This window comes from Lathyrus oleraceus, chromosome 2 (assembly GCF_024323335.1).
Source record: "Lathyrus oleraceus cultivar Zhongwan6 chromosome 2, CAAS_Psat_ZW6_1.0, whole genome shotgun sequence".
In the NCBI taxonomy this organism is placed as follows: Eukaryota; Viridiplantae; Streptophyta; class Magnoliopsida; order Fabales; family Fabaceae; genus Lathyrus; species Lathyrus oleraceus.
The window spans coordinates 366,466,331-366,479,885 of record NC_066580.1 but is presented as its reverse complement, the minus strand read 5'-3'; the positions used below and the strand labels follow the sequence as shown (position 1 = coordinate 366,479,885).

Here is a 13,555-nt window from a genome sequence, read left to right as displayed (position 1 = left end):
CAGATGCCCCAGGCGGGTAAATCTGACTCTGAAGAAAACACTTGATATCATAATACCATGGCTTATCATCTTTCACTTCTTCAACTGCAAATACATGAGCTGGTCTATCCAAGCGCATCATAGTAATATTGGGGACTTCATTCTAGAATTTCACCAAAATCATTGAAGCAAGCCTAGCAAGAGCATCTACCATCCGATTCTCATCTCGAGGAATATGATGGAAGTCAACCTTGGTAAAGAAAGTTGAAATCCTCCTCGCATAATCTATGTATGGGATGAGGCCAGACTGATTCGTCTCCCATTCACCCTTAATCTGATTAACAACAAGGGCCGAATCACCATAAACATCATGATGTTTGATCCTAAGATCAATACACTCTTCCAAACCCATAATACAGGCCTCATACTCCGCCATATTATTCGTGAATTTGTAAGTTAGCCTTGCTGTAAAAGGAAAGTGTGCGCTCTGAGGATTAATAATCACTGCCCCAATACCATTTCCATATTGATTAACAGCACCGTCAAACAGCATGCCCCATCGGGAACCAGGCTCTGGCCCTTCATAGAGCGTAGGCTCATCGCAACCTTTCATTTTCAAATACAGAATCTCCTCGTCTGGGAAGTCGTACTGAACAGATTGATAATCCTCAATTGGTTGATGTGCCAAGTGGTCAGCCAAGATACTACCTTTAATAGCCTTTTGAGCTCGATACTCAATATCATACTCAGACAACAGCATCTGCCAACGGGCAATCTTCCCAGTTAAAGCGAGCTTCTCAAAGATATACTTAATTGGATCCATTTTGGATATCAACCAAGTGCTATGATTCAACATATACTGGCGTAAGCGCTTAGCGGCCCAAACCAAAGCACATCAAGTTTTCTCAAGCATTGAGTATCGAGACTCACAATCAGTGAACTTCTTGCTCAGATAGTATATAGCATACTCTTTCTTCCCTGATTCATCTTGCTAACCCAATACACAACCCATAGAGTCTTCAAGAATGGTCAAGTACATAATCAATGGTCTCCCTTCCATAGGCGGAGACAGAATCGGAGGCTCGGACAGATACTCTTTGATATTGTCAAAGGCCTTCTGGAAATCCTCGGTCCAATCATGATGTTGATCTTTCCGGAGGAGCTTTAATATTGGCGCACATGTGGCAGTCATGTGGGATATAAATCGGGAAACATATTTCAAGCGGCCAAGAAAACCTCGGACTTTCTTTTCAGTTTTGGGCGCAGGAATCTCTTGTATTGCTTTGACCTTGGGGATCAACTTCAATACCTCTTTCGCTGACAATAAAGCCCAATAACCTCCCGGAACGGACTCCAAATATACACTTGTTCGGATTTAAACGGAGTTTGTACTTCCTTAAACGCTGAAAAAGCTTCAACAAGTGCTCTACATGTTCAACTTTCGTTCTCGACTTCGCAATCATATCATCAACATATACCTCAATCTTCTTGTGCATCATATCATGAAACAAGGTAGTCATAGCACGTTGATACGTGGCTCCGGCATTCTTCAAACCGAAGGGCATCATTCGATAACAGAATGTTCCCCAAGGTGTGATGAATGTTGTCTTTTCCATATCCTCGGGTGCTATTTTAATCTGGTTATAACTGGAAAATTCGTCCATAAATGAGAAGACATTGAATTTAGTCGTATTGTCTACCAACATATCAATGTGTGGTAGAGGAAAATCATCTTCCGGAATAGCTTTATTCAAGTCTCTATAGTTCACACACATTCGAACTTTTCCATCTTTCTTAGGCACAAGCACAATATTGGCCACCCATTGAGGATATGTAGAAGTCACCAGAAACCCCGCATCAATTTGCTTATGAACTTCTTCTTTAATCTTTACTGCCATATCAGGATGAGTTCTTCCGAGCTTCTGCTTCACAGGCACACACTCAGGCTTCAAAGGCAGGAAATGTTACACAATATCTGTATCCAGACCAGGCATGTCTTCATATGACCAGGAAAAGACGTCGACATATTCTCGTAGCAACTCAATCAACCCCTTCTTCACAGACTCTTCCAGGAGTGCCCCAATCTTCACCTCACGAATATAATCTTCAAACCCCAAGTTGACTTTTCCAGATTCTCAAGATGTGGTTGAATGATCTTCTCTTCGTGCTCATGAAGACGGGTAATCTCATCAGGAATCTCTTCAACATCATCTTCTTCTGCCTCAAACACAGGGAACTCAAAGTTGGGAGATGGTGTTAGATCATTATGTTATATGGGTTTGATCAACCTGCATAATGATTTTGGATATAAAAAGAGATTTTAGAATTCAAACAAGGCAAATCATTATGCAGATGAAAAGATTGATTTTATTTTATTTTTTAGGGTCTTTTAGTGATCACCATTTTCATGCAAAAAAAAGCAAAAAGGGAAAATGATTTGGAAAAACAAACATTTAACATGTAATTATTGAATGAATATCATTGTATTAATGTGCCAACAATGTCATCACTTCTCCTTTTAGCATGGGAGAAGGGTTTTTAAACAAAAGTGAACACATTACGTGGACTTATGGACAACTGTTGGAACATCAATAGCGACCCAATTATTGTAGATTCCTCCAGGGATGACAAAGTTGCCCAGTTCTTTCTCTACATCATCTTCCATTATAGCAGCAACCTCTTGGTCTTCGACCGTATGGATGAAACCTCCACTCTGGAACAACCCATGCTCATTGAAAGTGCCTGAATAGTACCCTATGCAAGCCCAGGATTTATTGTCTCCTAGCTTAATCATTTGTCCTAAACCAGTAGTTGAGCCATGCTCAATGGCCAACTTCGCATCATTGTAGGAAGCAAATGAAGAAAGTCTTTTCCTTGAAGGCTCAGCAATAGATAAGGCTTGGAACTGCGTCCCAACCTTATCCTCAATATCTATGTAGGAAAAGGAAGACAAATGGCTAACCAAGAGAGCCTTCTCTCCCCCTACCACTACCAACTTCTTATTCTTGACGAATTTTAACTTTTGGTGTAGGGTGGACGTCACGCCGCCTGCCTCGTGAATCCATGGTCTGCCAAGCAAGCAGCTATATTATGGATGGATATCCATGACCTGAAAAGTGATCTGGAAATCACTAGGTCCTATCTTGATTGGGAGCTCAACCTCACCAATCACAGTTTTCCTGGATCCATCAAAAGCCTTAACTACCACTCCACTCTTCCTGATGGGAGGCCCTTTGTAAGACCCTAATTTTGACCCTAAGATCCCTCATGGCATCATATCATTGCTATTTGCATTGCCTCAAGGATCATAGCATGTGTGGCTCCTTAACCCTAGGGTTGGGACTTGTGTGAGTTGGTTTGAGACCACCAAGCATGCTTGAATTGTGTATTATTGCTTTTCTTACTTTATTTACTAACCAAAAGCACAAAAATATGTCACTAACATCTTTTGTTTTGAAGCTTATGTAGTCATGTGATCCAAGGCTCCTAGGAGGCTCCTATGCTCATTGAAATGACCAGATGAAGATGAAAGCAAGCATGACAATGGTTCCTAAAGCTCTCAATCATCATATATGCCTCCCAAGTATCTCATTTTGCCAATTTGATCAAGATAAACCAAAGTCCTATTTCTATGGTTTTCTACCCAGTAACCGGTAGTTGTAAACCCCATTTTGTCCCCTTGCAGAGTTAATCCCTGATATTGATCATCCTAACCGATGACGGGTGCTCTCGCCTTTGGTTTTCTACCCAGTAACCGGTAGATGTAATCCCCTCTTTGTTGGTTATCTTTATCCAATATTCAGTATTGATATTCCTTCATCTTTTGAGTATACCACCCAGTAACCGGTGATATATCTCTTGGATATTTTCTCTGATCAAGCGATTTATCCCCAGCGAGTCATCTTTCATTTACCCTTGTTTGGTAATGATTGTTTCTCCCCTTGATTGGTCATCATTTTATACCATGTAATCGGTATCCCGATGTCCTTTCTTTTCGGTCGATTTATCCTTTATTAACCCAATAACCAGTTGTGGATAATCTTCCATGCGAGTATGTTATCTATGTTCTGACGGTAATAGATAATATATCTCATGCGCTCTTCAGTCGAAGTCTCTTTCTTCCTTAATCGAGTAAGATTCGCATTTCCTTGTGGAATCGAATGTCCATCCTTTAATCGAGTTTTCTTTTTCAACCCTTCCTTCGGATGATGAGTGTCTTGGAAATATTCCCCAATTCACGCCTGGTTGGTCACCTATTATATGCCCAGTAACCGGTATCCCTGGTGTTCCTTCCTTTCTGCTCCCTATTATGACTTTTTGTCCCCTATGGAGTCAGATTTCCCTGAGTTGAAATATACCTTTTTAGGTCTTCCTCAGATGTTCAGATGATCGATATCTTTCACCCTTATACTGGTCTTAGATATTGTTTCTCCCTGAGCATGTTGTTCTTTCACCCAGTAACTGGTGTTTTGATCACATGTCTCCTTTTGAGTTTTTATTACCCAGTAGCCGGTAATACCTTATTTGTTGTTTCCTTAGCTGAGTCCTTTGTGGACATCCCAGCCCGAGTCCGGATTTTTATCCAAAGTATCCTTTGTGCATAGTTCTGTTGTATTGGATATTACCCAATACATGCATGTTTGCGTCAGCTCGAGTCTTTCCATTGATTTATTTTCATGGAATCCCTTTGTGTCTCCCAGCAAGTTTTCATGTCGTGACCTGCTCACACATTTTACCCTATTTCCCCCCAGAGTCTCTGTCCCCATTAGCGAGTGTATTACTCCTATGGATTTTCAGTCTTTCTCTGATTTCTTTTTCTTTGTGGCCATATTTCCCCATAAAGTATTAACTTTTGCATGCATACATTTGCATCATGAAGTCTCTTAGGGACCAAAATTCGTTTCTTTATTATTATTTAAGCCCATTCTACCTCGACGAGACGAAGATTTTAACCTTCATATCTCCGGATAGAATGACCTTAAATAGGGGCATCTGTAAGACCCTAATTTTGACCCTAAGATCCCTCATGGCATCACATCATTGCTCTTTGCATTGCCTCAAGGATCATAGCATGTGTGGCTCCTTAACCCTAGGGTTGGAACTTGTGTGAGTTGGTTTGAGACCACCAAGCATGCTTGAATTGTATATTATTGCTTTTCTTATTTTGTTTACTAACCAAAAGCATAAAAATATGTCACTAACATCTTTTGTTTTGAAGCTTAAGCAGTCATGTGATCCAAGGCTCCTACGAGGCTCCTATGCTCATTGAAATGACCAAATGAAGATGAAAGCAAGCATGACAATGGTTCCCAAAGATCTCAATCATCATATATTCCCCCCAAGTATCTCAGTTTGCCAATTTTATCAAGATAAACCAAAGGGCTTGAGGATTGCTTCAAAAGGAAACCCTAATTCAATTGTGCATTAACTATGCCTTGCTCATGAAGCAACCTCAACCTATGATCAAATAAAAATAAGGGAAGTTCTTTCATTCATCATTTTATGCATATATGAGCTTATGTGAGGCTCCTAAATCATTCATTCATCAAGATTTGAGGTTTGGACTTGAGAAGTTCATCAATTAATTCATTTGACTATTTTGAAATCCACTAAGACCTATCTTTTGATGTAGTTGTCAAATGATGATGACCCCAAGATGAAATATGTTCTTAAAAACCATATGAACAACTTTAATGTTCATCAAAAAATCATTTTAAACTTTTAAGGTCATCATTCATTTCAAAACATTATAGGTCATTTTGATTGAAACCCTAATTTTGGGTCAACTTCACAAGGACTTAACTCCGTCATTTTTTATGATTTTGAGGTGAGACCAAGTGCATTGGAAAGTTTAAGATGTATAATTCAATTGTTATGTTGGACAAATTTTCATAGTCCTAAAATAAATACATGTGATAATACAAAACATTATAGGTCACTTTGGACCAAAGTCATTGAATCTTGAAAAAGTCCAACTTCAAGTGCCCATAACTTTCTCATCAAATATCCAAATGATGCAAAATTTAAGTCCAAATTTATTTTTTCGAAAAGATATACAACTTTTATGTTAGAGGTTTTGTCATTTGAGGCTTGAATAATTGAAACAGAAGGGCTTGAAATTGGTCATTTTTGGCAAAATTTTCAAATACATGTTTTGTACCTTGAACTTCATGGCTAGTTTTCATAAATTTCCAAACTCCAAATGGATTTTTGTTCAACATAGTTTTTGTTCCTTATGTCAAGACCTTCCCAACCATTACTCACATGCTTATGTTTGGATTTTCCAAATGGGATGTTTGAAGAGATGAACAATTGTGACCATTTATGCATTTCATGTTAAATCTTCATGCACAAGCATATGCCTTGCAAACTGCACGTCCAAACCATTACATAATCATTTCAGCTTGCATTTTCAATTGGTTTTGGGCCTCACATGTGCCTGTACAGGCCCATGCAAAGAGGACCCAACTTCATGCACACGAATTTGTTCACACTTTCCTTGTAGTTGTGGCTATAAATAGAATGCATTGCCTCACTCAAATGGTAACCTGAAGGCGCCTGAATCCCTGCTGAATTCATTTCCCAACCTCTCACCAAAGGAATTTGAGATTTCACTTTCATTTTTCAAGAGTGATTTTCAACAACATCAGTTGATTATCATCACTAATTCCTAAGCCTAGCTCTCATACCAAGCATCAGGATCAAGCTGCAAGCAAAGGATTGTTGAATTCTGCTCATAAAAGCTGCTCTACAATGGTTTATACCTCAACTGTTTTGCTTCGAACCTCCTTATATATTGTGCATTACTTGTGTTGGTTTGCATTTCTGAAGTCCTTATATGAGAGGCAAGCCAATGGTGGCTTTAATTTTGTGAATTGGTGAACTTTAGATTGAAAACCTAGTTTTTCAACCTCAGATTTCTTCTTCTATAAGGATCTTGAGTAAAAACTAAGGTGACAGGGGTGATGTACATCACCCCAGCTTTAATTTGGTGTATGGATCATGGGTTTTGGTTGAAGTTGTAAAACCTACAACTGGTGGCCGGATTATTGAGCTCGCCGGAGAAGATGGTGGTTTCCACCACCGTCCCTTACGTGGAAGCCTGATATCCTTTGGATCTAACTGGCACAATATAATCTTGACCTTTGATTGTTTTGACTATTTTAAATCCAATGTGTGGTGATGTTGACCAAGGAACACAGTGAGCGCGCGCTTGAGAGCCTTCTGATTAGCCACGTCAATTAATGATCTCTGATTAGACGCCTATGGTTTTTTCTAATTTCTTAATTTCTGTTTTAATTTCTTTTCAAAAATTCATAACTTCTTTATTTTGAATCACAAAAATATGGGACTAATTGCAAAAAAATTCTCTTAAATTCTAGTTTCATAAAATGATTTTTAATTATTTTTGTGATTCCATTTATTATTTTTGGTGAATTATTTCATTCTGATTGTTTTTAATTCATTTAAAATACCATTTGATTATTAAAAAATACCAAAAATATTTTCTTAACATCTTTGGATAATGATAAGTCTATGAAAAATATTCTCATCAATTACTTAATTGATTTGAGATTTTAGTCCAATTATGTTTTTTTTTTTTCATTTTTAATTGTTTAAAATTAGTTTCTGCTTTCAAAAAAATATTGAGAAAATTTTGTCAAACCTAGTTTGACCATGTTAGACTTATGATGATTAAGTTGGAGTTATCCAAGTTGATTTGAATTGGATTTGAAGTTTGACCTCATTTTTGTCCATTTTATTTTATGTATTATTTTAATTCCAAAAAATACTAAAAATATGTTTGACCTTTCTTGACTTCTAATCTTCATTTCACTTCTATTTACCATTGATTGATGTTGATTCCATTCATGTTTGGTCAATGTCTTTTGGTTATGTCATTTGAATTTTCATCTTGTACATTCTATCTTCATCTATTTTCTTCTTCTTTTTCTTTTGGCCGATGAGTTAATGATTTGTGGTTAGCCTTGACATATGAGAGGCTTAACCTTCTTTGATCCAAATCAAATTCATCTTGATCATAGATCAAGTAAATTGCTTTGTGTCCAAGATAGGTTGCTTCTTGGTCAAGCAAAGAACCTGAAATCAATACAAGTTCATTCTTATTTTCTTTGTGCATGACAAGTTGTAGGAGCTTGGTTTACTAGTCATGATCTCTAACTTGTGTTTATTTGCCTATAGTTTTATTGACAGGCCTCAGATAGGTGTGACTATTACATTAGTCCACTTACGATTGCTTAACATAGCGCTAAATTGTCTTATGGCACACTAACACTAACTATTAATTACTAACTTTTAATTCAAGCATTTAATTCTTGCAATTTACTTTAATGCAATTTAATTTCTTGCTCATTATTCATATTGTCTTTTCCTTTTGCTCACTTGAGCTCATGTTTATGTTTATGCCATTTGCTTTTTGCTCACTTGAGCACATTATTATGTAAATATACTTTTGCCCGGAGCTTGTTTTGTCTTTGTTTGTGTGAACCCAATGCAAAAAGGAGAAAGGACTTAGAATTATGACCTCACCTATGCTTAATGGAGTTTCAAGAGCAACTAGGCCTCATGCTTTTAGAATGCTAAAATTGTTGAAGAGCAACTAGGCCTCATGCCTTTAGAATGCTTAATCTTGAAGTTGACTTGAAAGGACCCCTATTCTAAACTCTCTCTTTGTCCATTTCTATTATTGCATTGTGGAACCTTTTGATTTGTTTGTTCTTGTGTGATAGGGATCCCAAGTTTGAGATATTTAGAAGGACCATTGTCATGAACATCCAAGTTAAGAAAGAGACAAGTCCATTTGGAGGATTCTAGGAGCTTGATTGAATACTTGATTGATTGCTTGAATTAATTGCTAAGTCCAAAGGAAAGGAGCAACTTGGATCATCTTTATGATCTCAAGAAAGGAACTCCAAGGGTTTTATTCTCCTCTCTTATCTTTGCATGTTTAGGACTAGCCCTTCTCTTCTTCTCTCCACTCAAACCCAAGCTAAACTCATTTTTGTGCAAACATGGACATTGTTTTCAAAACTAGACACCTAGGCATTATGCCTTTTATTTTTCAAACTCTTTTCATTAATACTTATTTTGAATTGAATCTTAAGTCAAATTTGACTTCATTTTGTGAATACTTCTAATTGGTAAATACAACTCACTTCAAATTGCTTTTTGTGGTTCCAATGACCACCTTTGTTAAACCTTTTTTCATAAACATTAGCCATAGGTTCGAGTTATCATAGTGGTTGATGTAAACCTCACCTTGTCCTTAGTGATTGGACTATAAGTCTTCCATACTTATTATAGGGTGGATCCCTCACTAGTATGTTGAAGCTCTCCTCACATGGTGGATTGTTGGTTTAGGTTGAGTTTTCTCCCTTTGATAACAAAAGACCTTAAGGCTTTTGTCATATCAATTCACCCATTTTTTGAGATTTTTACCCCGAACTACGAGGTTTTGATCCTACCTTTGTGATGGTACGTAGGCAATGGGTTTATCCATTCAAACAACAAGAATTGTAAATAATTTGTATATTCTTTTCTCATCTCCCCAATCATGTTTGCACAAATATTTTCACAAATACCAACCTACCATACAACATTTTCAAAAAGGGCTCCCTTAGAGTACTAAGGATGTTTTGGGTGCTTAAAACCTTCCCATTGCATAACCAACCCCCTTACCCAGATCTCTGACTTTTTTTTAGTGTTTGATTCGATAAAACTTCTCGGTTTTTGTTCGCTTTCTGACCTTTCCTTTGGATAAATAAAAGTGCGGCGGCGACTCGAATTGTATGATTTACTTTTGATTTAGTCAATAAATCTAAAGGTAACGAATACCCCGCTACACCCTTGATAAGAAAGTTTGGCCAGAGTGGATTTTGGCAACACATTCAACGATGAGCTTGTGTCTACCAACACATTAGACAAGGCATCATCCTTGCAGTTCATGGAAATGTGCAGAGCCAAATTGTGGTCTTTTCCCTCCTCGGGAAGATCAGCATTGCAAAAGCTCAAATTGTTACAAGTATTAATGTTTGCAACAATGCTATCAAACTGTTCAATAGTGACATCGTGATCTACGTATGCCACGTCCAACACCCTCTGCAAAGCTTCGCGGTGTGGCTCAGAATTCATCAGCAAAGATAGGACAAATATCTTTCATGGAGTTTGAAGAAACTGATCAACAACATTATACTTGCTCCTCTTGATGAGCCTCAACATCTCATCACAGTCCTCTTTCAAAATGCCATTCTGGCCAACAGGGACAGGAGCTTTAGCAACAACGGCAGGTTTATTGATGACCCTAAAATTCACCGTATTTTCGACTCCGATTTCGCATGCATTCTAGTTGTATTATTGTTATTTTGTTGTGTTATTATTATGTTTCTATTTGTTTTTAGGTTTTTACTTTAATCGGAGCCCCGATCAAGAAAAGGAGTGAAAACGAGCTAAAAACCCTAAAATTCAGCATTTTACACTTGTGGCTCCCACTGTGGCTGGCGCCATAAGCCCTGCCATGACGTGTCCTAGCTCAACTTCCCTCAACTTCCATGTTCCCCACTACTTCCACTAAGGCGCCACAGATTGGCCTTGTGGAGGGCGCCATGGACTTGTGGCGGGCGCCACAAGAGGAAACGTTTTCCCTCCCAAATTCAAACTGAAGGGCATCCTTGTCTTTTCCATTATTTTACTTGCCTATAAATAGAGACTTGGACTCATTTGTTTAAGGATCCAAACTTAGAGAAGAGGCAAACTTAGAGCAAACTTAGTTTCACTTAGGCATATACTCAGTATTTTAAAGTGGTAATCGCTTTGCATTGGGGTGTTACCACAATTGTGTAATCGAGTCTGTAATCGAGTTTGGAGCATTTTGGAAGGAAGTTAATCCTGCCTCCATTTTCATTTCTGCTTTGCATTTTATTCAACCCTCCGATTGGAGCAGGTTTTTATTACTTTGCCTTTATCTATTTTATTTTCCCACATTGTCTTTACTTTATTTATTTCTCGCACTGTCTTTACTTTATTTATTTCCCGCACTGTCTTTACTTTATTTATTTCCCGCACTCGCTTTACTTTATTTATTTCCCGCACTCGCTTTAATTTATTTATTTTCCGCACTCGCACTTTACTTTATTTATTTCCCGCACTCGCACTACTCTTATTTATTTTTCGCACTCGCACTACTTTTATTTACTTACCGCACTCGCACTACTTTTATTTAAATTAAAATGCACCTTTACTTTACCATGTCTAACTAAATCTATAAGGTTAGAATGTAAGGATCTTAATTGAACCGATAATCCGTACAATTGTTCGTAGAAACACTTAAGGGCTATTTTAACTTTCAACTTAAGTTTTTCCGCACTTAATTTTTGTTGGGTAAGATCGAAAGTCGTCCAACGTATTTTTAAACTTAATTGTTTTTAACTATTTCAAAAACAGCGAAAGCGCTTTGTTTAGTTCATCAGGAGTTTTTAACTTAAGAAGAAAAGTGATTTTAAAACTATTTTCGAACGCGTTTATAAGTTTAAAGTCTGGTTCGTGAGAACCTCTTTTGGTTAAGAAATTCGGGTTAAGATACTTTTCAACTTAGTTAAGATACTATATTTCTTAAAAATAGGTTTATTACTCAAACGCAATGCGCGTCTTTTTATAAGTGACAATAAGAGGGTTTGATTAGGGAGTACAACTCGGTTCTGAATATGCGAAAGCGACAGTTCCTGTTAAATTGGTTATTTTCAAAGTAGGAAACACTACTCATAAGTAGTTCTATTAGAAAGTACTTGGATTATTAATTGATTATGTGAATTACATTTGAGCCTGTTTTTATTAATTGAAATTTATTTAACACTTTACTTTTCATTGCACACTCTAAAAACCCCTTTTTTGATTACCTTAGATATACACCATAAAAATAGATAATGTTAGATTGACACTTGGTCTTTGTGGATTCGACAATCTTTTATATTACTCTGATGCGTTCGTATACTTGCGAAAAGCACGCACCAAGTTTTTCGCGCCGTTGCTGGGGACCAATTTGGTCAAATTTCATACCCTGTTGTTATATCGTTTAGACTTAGGTTATTACCCGTCGGTCAATGCGAAGAACTCGCAGAACCGGAAGTTTAGTAAACCCTTTAGCGGAACCTGAGGTTATTACGCTCGCGCACGCTTATTCTTTCATAGAATTAGGAGAGCTATGGCCGAAGATCAAAACCAAAGACCTCTTAAGGACTTCTCCTAACCATCCAACGAAGAACCTAGTTCTAGTATAGTAAACCCAACCATTCCAGCTAATAATTTCGAACTTAAACCCTCATTGTTGCAACTAGTGCAATAGAGACAATTCGTAGGTCTCGCTAATGAGAACCCAAACCAACATTTAAAAATATTTCTCCAATTAGCAGACACTTTTAAAACCAATGGAGCTTCTCCTAAGGCAATCCGTCTAAGATTATTCCCTTTTTCCCTCAGAGATAAAGCCCTATCATGGTTAGATTCCATTCCACCCAATTCCATTACGACTTGGGAAAACCTTAGAAGAGTTTACCTTGCTAGATACTTTCCCCCATGTAAGACCGTCGTTCTTCGAAACCATATAACTAGATTTACCCAGAACCAAGGAGAATCGTTGTTCGAAGCTTGGGAGAGATATAAAGAGTTGTTAAGAGCATGCCCACATCATGGTTTAGAAAATTGGTTAATCATTCAGACCTTCTATAATGGACTTCACTATAACACTAAGATGACCATCGACGCTGCCGCAGGCGGTGCGCTGACGAACAAACCTTATCCTGAAGCTAGTGCCCTCATTGAAGATATGGCTCAAAACCATCAATCATGGGGAGTCGAACGAGCGACAGTTGAGAAGAAGGAAGCCCAAGGAGGAGTTCATGAACTAATCTCTATAGACATGATGCAAGCTAAAATGGACGCATTAGACCTTAAGGTCGAGCATATGTGCATAAACCCGAATACTATAGCCGCAGTTTCGTCGGATTGTGAGATATGTGGAACCAAAGGACACCAATCTGCAGAATGCAGTCTATTAAACGAAACCCACTCTGAGCAAGTGAACTATACCCAAGGGAACCCATATTCGAATACCTATAACCCTGGATGGAGATATCACCCAAACTTCTCCTATAAGAACAATAACCCAATCCAGAATAATGCGCCTCCGAGACAAACAGCTTACCAAGCCCCAATATCAAATCAACCTATGCAACCTGTGCCACCAAAGCCAAGCCTTGAGAAAATTCTGGAAAATTTTATCACTGCTCAAACCCAACAAAACAAAGAGTTCATGAACCAAAACATTCATGTTAATGAACTGATTACTCAGTTAGGAACCAAGGTTGACCAAATAGTTACTCACACCAAGATGCTTGAAACCCAGATCTCTCAGGTAGATTTAAACCAAGCCCCCCAAACCACACCTGGAGGACAGTTCCCTGGACAACCTTAATAGAATCCGAGAGGGCAAGCCAATGCGATTACCCTACGAAGTGGGAACGCTTATGATGAGCCACCAAACCCAAGATTGAGTGAACCCAAA

At 38.0% G+C, this 13,555-nt stretch overlaps 1 non-coding gene across 1 annotated transcript; it reads right to left on the bottom strand.

Annotated features, from left to right (window-relative positions):
- Positions 1 to 12,580: 12,580 nt before the first annotated feature.
- LOC127124859 (small nucleolar RNA R71) lies at positions 12,581 to 12,687 on the bottom strand. Its single transcript, XR_007804338.1, has one exon. It is a non-coding gene; the product is annotated as a small nucleolar RNA R71 (small nucleolar RNA).
- Between the last annotated feature and the right edge of the window lie 868 nt (positions 12,688 to 13,555).